Here is a 10,432-nt window from a genome sequence, read left to right on the forward strand (position 1 = left end):
GAAACAGTAGAACCCCCCCTTTATGGTCATATGAAACAGTTGGCATGTATATTTATCTCTGTATATGTTGTGTGAAAAATATAGAAATTTGTAGAAGCACTTGGTTGGCTCAGTCCATAGAGCATATGTATCTTGATCTTGGGGTTGTGAGTTCAAGCCCCACATTGGGCATAAAATATATATATATTATATATATATATATATATATAATATATATACACACACACACATATATATGTATATATATAATATAATATAATATAATATATATTTCATATATATGAAAATATATGTAGTATAGAAGAACATACATAAAATTGCTATACAGTGGTCTTCTCTGGGTGGTGGAATTATGAGTGGTTTTTTTTTGTAGAGTTATATATTTTACTTATTTCTGAAAGAGACACAAAATTCAAATCCAGGACACTAGATTCCAAACCCTGTGCTCTGGGCTTATCTGTGCTGCTGTCGCTGCTATTGAAGCCCAACAGTGACTGTCCCACCCTGTCCCCTGAGACTGCAGCCAGCTTGCTGCTGGGACCAGGCACACCTTCTGGAAAGGCCTTGGGAGCTACACCTGCTCCTTCTTCTTCCCACTGGGTCCCTCGCACTGCGCATGCGTGTGGTTTCAGCTGGGATTTTGTGGTGCCAGATTCCTTTCTCAAAACAGCCCAAGTGGAAGTCTGGGTCCTATATGTTTCTTCACCTCCCACCACTGCACGCCCGGCCCCCACCCCTAGATTCAAACCTCATGATGGCCCTGGAGAGATGGGCTGGGAGAGTGAGGCAGGCGGATGGCGCTGTGTGATGGCTTCTCCGCTTTCCGCTTAGTTTGGGCTTCTATGAAAGACAGCGCGATATCATAGATTGGGTGGTTTATAAACAACAAAGATTTAGTTCACGGTTCTGGAGCCTCGTAGTCCAAGATCAGGGCACCAGCAGATTTGGTGTCTCGTGGGCATCCTGTTTCCTGGTTTATAGACGGCCATTTTCTCCCTGTGTCCTCACATGGTCTCTTTTACCAGGGCTCTAATCCCACTCAGGAGGGCCCCAACCTCATGACCTAATCACCTCCCAAAGACCCCAAAGACCTCCTAATACCCTCACACGGGGGATTAGGTTTCAGGTTAGGAATTTAGGGAGAACACAAACATTTAGTCTATGGCACTCTCCTTCTCAGCTACTCTCTGGGGTCACTCCTGTCCCACACCTCCACCCTCTGCTCTCCTCCATCTCCCCCAGGAAATCCTGCCCAGCCATCAAGGCCAGCTCACATGCAGCCTCCTCGGTGAGACCTTTAGCACCGGACTGGGAAAGTTTCCTCGGCCTAGCATGCTTTCCCACACTTCTTTCCTCTAGTCCCTCATGCTTCTAGGTTTGGTAGGGTCAAACTGTGCTGTCAGTCACAGCACAGCCTCTGCCAGAGGAGTGGGCATATGACACAAGCTGACCAGTCAGAGGATACAACCCCCCTTGGTCCCAGAGACAGGATCAGCGATGGGCATGTGACTCAAACAGGACCAATCAGACCCCTCCCTGAGATTGGTAGGAGAATATGGCAGGAGAGAAGTATTCTCTGCTTACCCATGATGCCACGACTCTGCAGCTGCTAATGGCCCTTTCGCCTGCATAGAAAGAGCACTTCTGTGCAGAAGCAAACCATATACAGACAGAGCCTGAATGACAACATTGCTTTAGCCTCTGGATCCAGCTATACCTGAAGCAGATACTCCTGACTTCCCAGTTAGGTGAGCCAGTACATCTCCTTTTTGGTTGAGCTGGTTTGAAATAGCGTTCTTCTCCTTGCATCTGAAGGACAAATGACCAGTACAACTTCCTTGACACCCCCAGGGCCTCCCACCATGTGCCTCCTTGGAGTTAGTAACTCATAATTCTGTGCTACACTAGTCCTCCTCCTCAGTAGGACCTCCTTCCTCCTTTATCAGCCCACAGCTCTGAGACCAGGTATTACTAAAATGAGTGAAGGGCTATTGAGCGAATCGGGGGAGGGATGAGTGCATGGAGACCTTTTCTGCAGCTCCTGACGTTTCTACTCAAGGACAAGCTGGATCTGAACTTACCTTGCAAGGAGACTTTAAGAAAACAAACAGACCTAGCCCCACCAGCCAACATTCCTACTTCAGGAATGAGGCTGGGCTGGGGCAGTGCCTTGATGATCCAGTTCAGACCTGCCAGTGGCTGAGAGAAGACAGAACTGTTTCCGGAGGAGTAAGAGAGCCTGAAGCCATAGCACTGGCACCTGTCGGGGACAGAGCTGACAGCAGGGTGCTTTCTGGCCTCTTGGAGGGCAGCCAGGAGCTGGCCAGGAGGTCAGAGGCACGTCCCCTTGTGGTATCGAGGCCAGGATCCAGACAGGAGTTGGACAGAAAACTGACTTCCTGCCAGGAATCTTAGCCATGCACAGCTTCAGCTCCTGGGGAAGAGTTCAGATTTATTTCGGGTGATGCAACCCTGGGACACAGGCACTGTTTTTAGAGTGGCTGCGAGAATAAAAGTTATGATGGATTTTTTAAAAAATGGAATCAAGTGATCAGTGTGTTTCCAGGTCTGCAACTTGTCAAAACCTTGGTGGACAGTTGAAGAAATGTTTTCCTATAATAAATTAGAAGGCGTTTTATTTTCCTTTGGCTAATCTTTCATCGTAATTTCAATTGTGGTGTGGTGGGGCAGGATTCTTTTTAACTAATTCTGCCCTGAAACATAACATCTGCTGGTCTCAAATTGCCAGAAAGAACCGTTGATAAGTCTGAAATCTATGGAGATTAAATAGAATTCTACAATTTGTCCATATTTTATTTTCATCTGTGGACAGCACCTTGCACTGGTTCTCCAATAAATACCATGATTGTGACTTGGGTATTCAGTAAGTCCATGGATGGTGGTTTCAGCAAAAGCGTGGGCAGCAGGAAAGGCAAATCCGTATTTAAATACTCTGTTCCAATGAGAAAACATTGCTGCTCCTTCCATGATGGAAGCGATCCATAGTCGTCAGCTTGCCACCATCAGGAGCTGGTCGCCTTGGGGAGTGGAGACATTGTCCCCAGATGAGCCTTAAGGAGTGGAAGGGCATGTTGTTGAGCTCATGCATTTTCTCCAAGTGCCACGGCCACTCGGGTGTCCGTTTAGAGCCAGTGTCCAGTCGTCTCTACAAGTCTAGTTATTTTCCCTTCTCCAAAGCAAAACCTGGTAACCTCGTAGAAGGCTGTTTCAGGGCAGCCGAGTTCTTTCTCAAGGGGACTGTGGCAGATTGTGTTTCCCAAACTCATGGCTCATTGGAAGGTGGTTCATCCCACACGGTTTTCTGTAGGATACCATGTTGAGATCCCTCTGCTGAGTGGTAGGGCCTGTGATCTCTTCCTTTGAATCTGGGTCCATCTTAGTCCTAAAACATGGGCTTAGTCCACGGAATGTGGCTGTGATGGTAAATTTATGGGCCAGTGTGACCAGGCTAAGGGACGCCAGAGACCTGGTAAAACATTATCTCTGGGTGTGTCTGTGAGGGTGTCTCTGGAAGAGATCAGCAATTGAGTTGGTGAACTGAGGAAATCAGAGGGTCCTCCCCGCTGTGGGTGGATGCATCCAGGGTGCTGAGAGTCTAACTAGAACAAAAAAGCCGAGGCAGGGAAAAAATTCAGACACCAGCACTCCTGGTTCTTGGGCATTTGACTCCCATCAGGGTTCACACCACTAGCTCCCCCCTCCCCACCTGCATTCTCAGGCCTTTGGACTCAGACTGAATGAAACCACTGGGTTTCCTGGTTCTCCAAGGTGCAGATGGCCCATTGTGGGATTTCTCAGCCTCCATAACCATGTGAGACAATTCCAGCAATAAATCTTCTCTTCTATCTGTCTATCTCCTATTGGTTCGTTCCTCTAGAGAACCCTGACCAGTACAAAGGCAGTAGTGATGATTGACGTGAGGCTAGGTTATAAAAAGCAATACAGTTTCCATATGGTTCTCTTTCTCTCTCTTTCTACACACACATATGTATGTATATACACACATATCACAAACACACACATGCACACATATATGTGGGACATGTGCCTTGGAAATCCTGAGCCAATGTATACGAAGTCTACCAGCTTCCCTGAGGCTGCCATCTTAGAGCACATGTGAAGTCCACATCAAGATAGAGAGGGGTGTTTGAAGGGCCCAGGGGTTCCAGGCCTCAGCTGTGTGCATGTTTACACCCTCTAAGCTTTAACAGCCAGACTTCTGGATGAGACTTCAGATGATTTCAGCCCCCCGCCTTTGCGCTGCCCAGCAGATGCCAAGTAGAATAGAGATGGGCTGACCATAATGCCAATTTATGAGCAGGATAAATGGTGTTTTAAGCACTGAGTTCTGGTTTGGCATAAGCATTATTTTCAGGGCCTCTGGGCCTCTGGACTGGCTAAATTCTGGGAAGGGTTCAGGGGCTTTGACTCTCTGGTGCTATTCAAGCCAAACCTTTGTTCACCTGGCCTAGAGCTTTCCTCTTTATACAAACGAAATCAGTAGCAGGGTGCCCATCTCTTTTTAGGTCCTAGGGATGTCATGATCTTTAGCCAATGCCAAACATCTCTGCTTATCAGACCAATGACACTAGGTTCTGCACATTACAGAGGCCATGCTGACCTTGTCTCTGGTGATTGGATACCATCCATTGGCTTCTGCTTCCTAGGATGTCAGCTTTCCTATTGAATTCGGGAAGCTCAGTTTGATGCCACCATCATTCCTGGTCTACAGAGAACAACCACTAGAAAGACCTTCAAGATGCCGTGCAACTCCCAGCAAAGTATTTCTTGGAGTTTTGGTGCAGGGAGTATCCTCTGGATCCTCCCAAGGGTCACGGTTTTAGGGTGGGTGAGCAAGTTTCCCACAGTAAACCCACGCCAGCATCCCAATCTCCTCAGGTCTTTGGACACCCTCCCCTACAGCCCACCAGGCAATTCTGACTCCTCAGCTTTATTCAAATAGACATGTTTGGGCCTAGGGCTCAGTCAACCCAACAAACCAATGAAAAACTGAAGCCCTGTGCCTATGACAGTCTTCTGACTGAATTGAAACCTATGGTAGAGGACTTTCCAACTGAGATATTGATGTAAAAATGTAGTCCCTCCTAGACACCTTGCAGAAGCAAATATGAAACCTTTAATAGAAATTCTTTCATAACTGACATCCATGGGACTGCTGTAGATAAATTCAATCCCAAATCACAAAGGATATGATAGGAAGAATCACCAGGAGGAAGAGACAGCATATAGGATCAGAATTTTAAGAACTGGAGAAAATGTAAATGTACTCAAGAAATAAAATGAAAAGAAGCAATAAGGAAAGAACAGGATCCAATAATAAGAGCAAAAGCAGATTTGAAAAAAGAACTACATTGAATTTATAGAAATGAAAGAAAGCCACCAAACTGAAGATATGCAGTAGATGGGTTGAATCGTAGGTCAGACACAGGCCAGAGAACATGAGTGACGACATTAACTCAAATGCAATACAAATGATAAAGGGAAAATGAGAGACATTAGGTGATACAGAAGATTGAATGAGAAAGTCCAGTATGCATGTAGGAGCCGTTCCAGGATGAATGGCAGTGGGGAGAATAAGAGAGAAGTAGTGTTCAAAGAGATACTGGCTGAGAGTTTTCTCAAATTAATGAAAGTGATGAATTGTCATATTGATAACAAACAAAGAGTCCTCTGAAGATAAAAACAAGTAAGTCTACACTTATATATGATGAGTAAAATTGTAGAAAACCAAAAACAAAGAGAAATCTTAAAAGCAACCATATGGCATTGGTAGATTCCCTATACAAGGATGGTGATCAGGCTGATGGCAGACTTAGTAACCACGGAGGCCAGAAGACAATGGAACTGTATAATAAAGATGCCACTATATCAGAAATTCTGTAGCCAGCTAAGAGTGAGAGTAGAGAAAGGACATGTTCAGACAAAGAGAAGTCTGGGGCTCTCAGACCCTTCCTGAAAGGATCGCTAAAGGGTGTGCTTCCTTAAGATGGAGTTTAGCCCAGAAGGAAAAGGTAAGACCTAAGAAGTAATTTGAGACAATAATTTGGTAATTGTGTAGGTAAATCCAAAGAAATGTTGAGTGTATGAGAACTAGTCATTAAGTAACAGCCAGTTTTGGGGACCCAGAAACAGGTAGGATGGAACGCCTAGATCACAACAACTTGGTGAGATGGGAGCAAAGTGTTCTGGTCTTTGTGTCATTGATGTGGGGGATGGTGACATTGCTTGACTTGGAACCTTGTTAAGTATTCATATTAAAATATGCTAGAAACTAGCTACAATAGGATAAGTAGAGTGTGTGACTTTGAAATCAGCAGAAAAGGAATCTTTAAAAAAAACTCCGATTGGAGCACCAGGATGGGTCAGTTGGTTAAATGCCTCACTTTTGATTTCGGATCAAGTCATCTCAGGGTTGTGAAATCAAGCCCCACATCAGGCTCTGAGCTGGGTATGGGGCCTGTTTAAGATATTCTCTCTCTCTCCCCTGAGCTCAGTCGGTTGGGCATTGGACTCTTAGTTCTGGCTCAGGTTGTGATCTCTGGGTGGTGGGATCCAGACCCATGTGGGGCACCGTGGTCAGTGGGGAGTCTGCTTGAGATTCTTTCACTCCCCCTGCTCCTCTCCCCTCTTTCCTTCTGAAAAAACAAAACAAAACAAAACCCTGATTAATTCAGTAAAAAGCAGGAAAGGATTAAAAAGCAGCAAAGAAAAAGAGTAAATGGAAACCACAAGACAGTCTGAGAGGAAATCTAAACACTCCAGTCATCACAATACCTATAAGTGGGCTGCACTGGGTATCTAAAAGAAAATTTCAGAACAGATTAAAAAATGCAAGACCACCAACACCTCACATCCAACTTTGTACAGCCAACGGTGGTTCATTTAAAACAGTAGAAATATAGAAAGGTAGAAGGATAGAGAAGAAGATATGTCCAACAATACCAACCAACAGAAAGCCCGTGTAGCAATGTTATTATTGGACAAAATGAATGAGAAACACGGCCTTCCATCAGGCAAGAGGAACAACTCACTAGGAAGATACACTTGGACTTGTATCCCCTACTGACATTATTACAAAATATACAGAAAGTACACAGAATTATGAGAAGAAATGGAAACAGTTACAGTTTTAGTGTGAGATTTTCCCACAGCTTTCTGGAACACGAGAGCTCTTATAGACAAAAAAATTAGTAAAGATACAGAAATTTTGAATAACATCTTTATCAGTCTTGATTGGATAAATACAGAGAGAGGCCTAACCTTGCACTTATCATTTAAATACGCATTTTCAGGCATATGTGGGACATTTAAAAAAATTGATCACTTGTGAGCCCAAAGCTAGTCTCAACAAACACCAAAGAATGACTATCATCTGGAGACTATATACAATACAAGGAAGTTACAAAAGTAGTGAAAAGTTAGCCCAAAAAGAGAAAGCTTATGCTCAGGATTTCCAACCATCCTCTCAACATCCTGACACATCGGACATGGAAGCCAGGCTGGCAGTTACCGCTGTGGGCAGTGATCCTCTGTTATTCGGGGCAAATCATCCCTCTCTGGGCCACTGTGTGGGTCTGAGGGAAGATGGCGAAGTCCACGGGCATAGTAGCTAGTTTGTGAGTCCTCGAGGCTGTCTCTCCAGTGGCCGCAGCTGAGTCAAGGGACAAACTGGGGATGACACCTTAAGAGTCTTCTCTTTCCCTTTCTCCTGGTTCCCCACCGACTCCAGACTCAAGTCTGGATGAAAAAAAACCCACCTTCAGGCTCTAAGCAGCCTCCACCCCAAGCGCTATGGGGTGCCTCTCTTTTTGACCTTGGCTTGTCTGTGGTCTGGACCCTGCCAAGTCTTGAGAGTGGGGTGGGATGTTGCTGAATGAGCGTCTCACTCTGTATGTTGGCTTTAGGGTGGCTTTGGGTGTGAGCCAGTGCCGGACTTCTGGGCAGGGGAGAAGGAGAGGTAACGAGTACATCATAGGGAGAATGGTCTGCAAGCTAGGCAGCCCTAGTTCTGGGCTCTGCTGTCTCGCTAAGCAGCCCCAGGACCTCAAGCAAGTCACCACTCCTTGTGCCCCCAGGATGTATGCTCTCTAAGGAGCTCAGTACAACAGAGGTGAGCTAGACATCTGGGAGTTTTATCCAGGACTCTTCGGTGGTGGGCAACAGAAACCCATCTCAGACGGCTCAAACTAAAGGAGGATTGATTGGCTGATGAAATCAGGAGGCTCCAGAAGGCCACTGGCTTCAGACGTGGCCAGATTCAGAGCTTCAAACAGGATCATTAGGACTCTAGCTTTCTCTCTGTTGCTCAGCCCTGCCCTCCTCAGAGCCGGCTTTGTCATGGGCATGTGCTCCCCCGCATAGGGGACACCTGCGGGTCAGGCTCCCACCCCCTCAGCTGCAGATCCCCCTGCAGGAAGTAAATGCCTCTTTTCTGGCCATTGGAGCACAAATCCCAGGACTGAATCTCACTGGTCTGACTTAGGTCACGTGCCCATCTCCGACCCCATCACTGTGCTCAGGCCTTTGGATGCTCTGCCTGGGGCTTGGTCTGGGGCTCACTGCCAGAGCTGAGGGGGTGGTTTGCCAACACCTGCAGAATACCAGGGAAATGGCCGGCAGCTCCGTGGCGGTTGGGTTGCTCACAGTCCGGGGAGGGTAGGTAAGTACACAAGGAACCACGGTACCCGCCAGACCCTCTCTAAGGCTGTCATGACACCCCACACCAAAACACAGAGCTCGACGGAGGCAGGAATTAATCGTGCCTGGGGGCTCAGGAGGGCTTCTCGGAGGAGGTGATGTCTGTCTGTCCTGCATCCCTCTTTACTTTCTGTCTGTGCTCAGAGGCAGCCGAGACCTGCGCTGACACCGGGCCGACCCGGGAACCGGACCTGAGCCTCCGTTCCTCCTGCAGGAAGATGTTGAGAACCGACCGCAGCCGCGCAAATCTGGTTATGGGGAACAATGGCTTCGAAGGACTCCTGAGGACTGTGGTCGTGCATGTCTGAATATGGAAATTTAACAGCCGATTCTCATACTAACCCTACATCTCTGTGCTGCTCCAGAGAGAAAATTTGTCTTGGTGTTTGCGATCTTACAGACGTCAGGGAACTGGGGCAAGAAACACGGGTCCCTGAGCTGGCGGGTCGCAGGTGACAGCGGGCTGGGTTGTGGGTACAGAGTGAGAGACAGAAGGCCTGAGCAGGGATCCGGCCAGGGACTCTTCATGTGGAATCTGAGACACTCTGTGTGTGTGTGTGTGTGTGTGTGTGTAAGTGCACGCGTGTGTGCCCTAGTGAGAGGCTTCCTTGCGTTTGTCAGATCGACCAAGGGGTCTGTGAGCACCAGAATAATGCACCAAAATAAGAGGCCCGAACTGGGCTCAAACCTCTCATTTGCTGGTGGAAGAAAATGAAGCCCCGAGGAGGAGTTACCCCGAGAGAGCCCCTCGGGTCAGTGGCTAAGCGGGTACTGACCCTCAGGCACGCAGCTCCTGGGCTGGCGGCTCTTCCTCTAAACCAGGGGCTCCCAAGCCTGCTGGGCCTTAGAACCCTCCGGGAGGCTTGTGAACCACCTGGTTTCCTGGGTTGGCCGCAGACCCACTGAGGAGACAAGGCCGGGCCCCGGGGACCTATGTGGTCAGCGGACTCCCCAGGCAGGCGTGAGGCAGGCCCCGAGACCCGGCGCTGGGACGGAGGGCTGGGTCCACAGCGTGGGGAGAACATGGCCTGAGTGAGTGGAGGGTCAAAAGGCCATCTTTCGTGGGGGTGGGGTGGGTCGGTGGGCCTGTGGGTGTTTCATAAGATCACCCTCAGGTCTCATGAGTCCCTACGGGGACCCCTAGGGCTCAGCAGGTAGTCACGGTACGGTCATGGCTAAGATTTGCTACAACAGATACAAAGAACAGCAGCAAAGGACAAGGGGCGTGGGACGAAGACCAGAGGACACCGGGCCCAAGTCTCCGGGAGTCCAGACCCCGGGAGTCACCACGGACTCCAGAGTCAGGTTGTGACAGCAGGTGTGAGTGTTGTCTACGCGGAAGCTTGTCTGAGCCTGGGAGTGCAGGGTTTCACCGGGGGTCAGCTACGTAGTTACCCTCCGCCTGGCATGGGCCAGAACTCCAGACCTCCAGGAGGAAAGCGGGTGTCGGCCTAAGCTGCAGACATCTCAGACGTTCCCTCCCCGAGGAGCTGAGATGTGCCTCCTCTCCGTCAGGGGAGGCAGCAACACTAGGCAAGTCCAGGTTCTCGGATGAAGCCTTTCTTAGGGCAGCAGTCCCAGGTCTGTTGTGGGAACTCCTTCCTGCCCCACGGGGACACCAGCTGACTTGACCTTGACCGGTGCTGTGTCATCAGTGCTCTGAAGGAAGGGCAGAAGGGTGGGCTTGTGCATC

Source organism: Lontra canadensis, unplaced genomic scaffold, assembly GCF_010015895.1.
Source record: "Lontra canadensis isolate GAN:19392208 unplaced genomic scaffold, GSC_riverotter_1.0 scaffold3, whole genome shotgun sequence".
NCBI lineage: Eukaryota > Metazoa > Chordata > Mammalia > Carnivora > Mustelidae > Lontra > Lontra canadensis.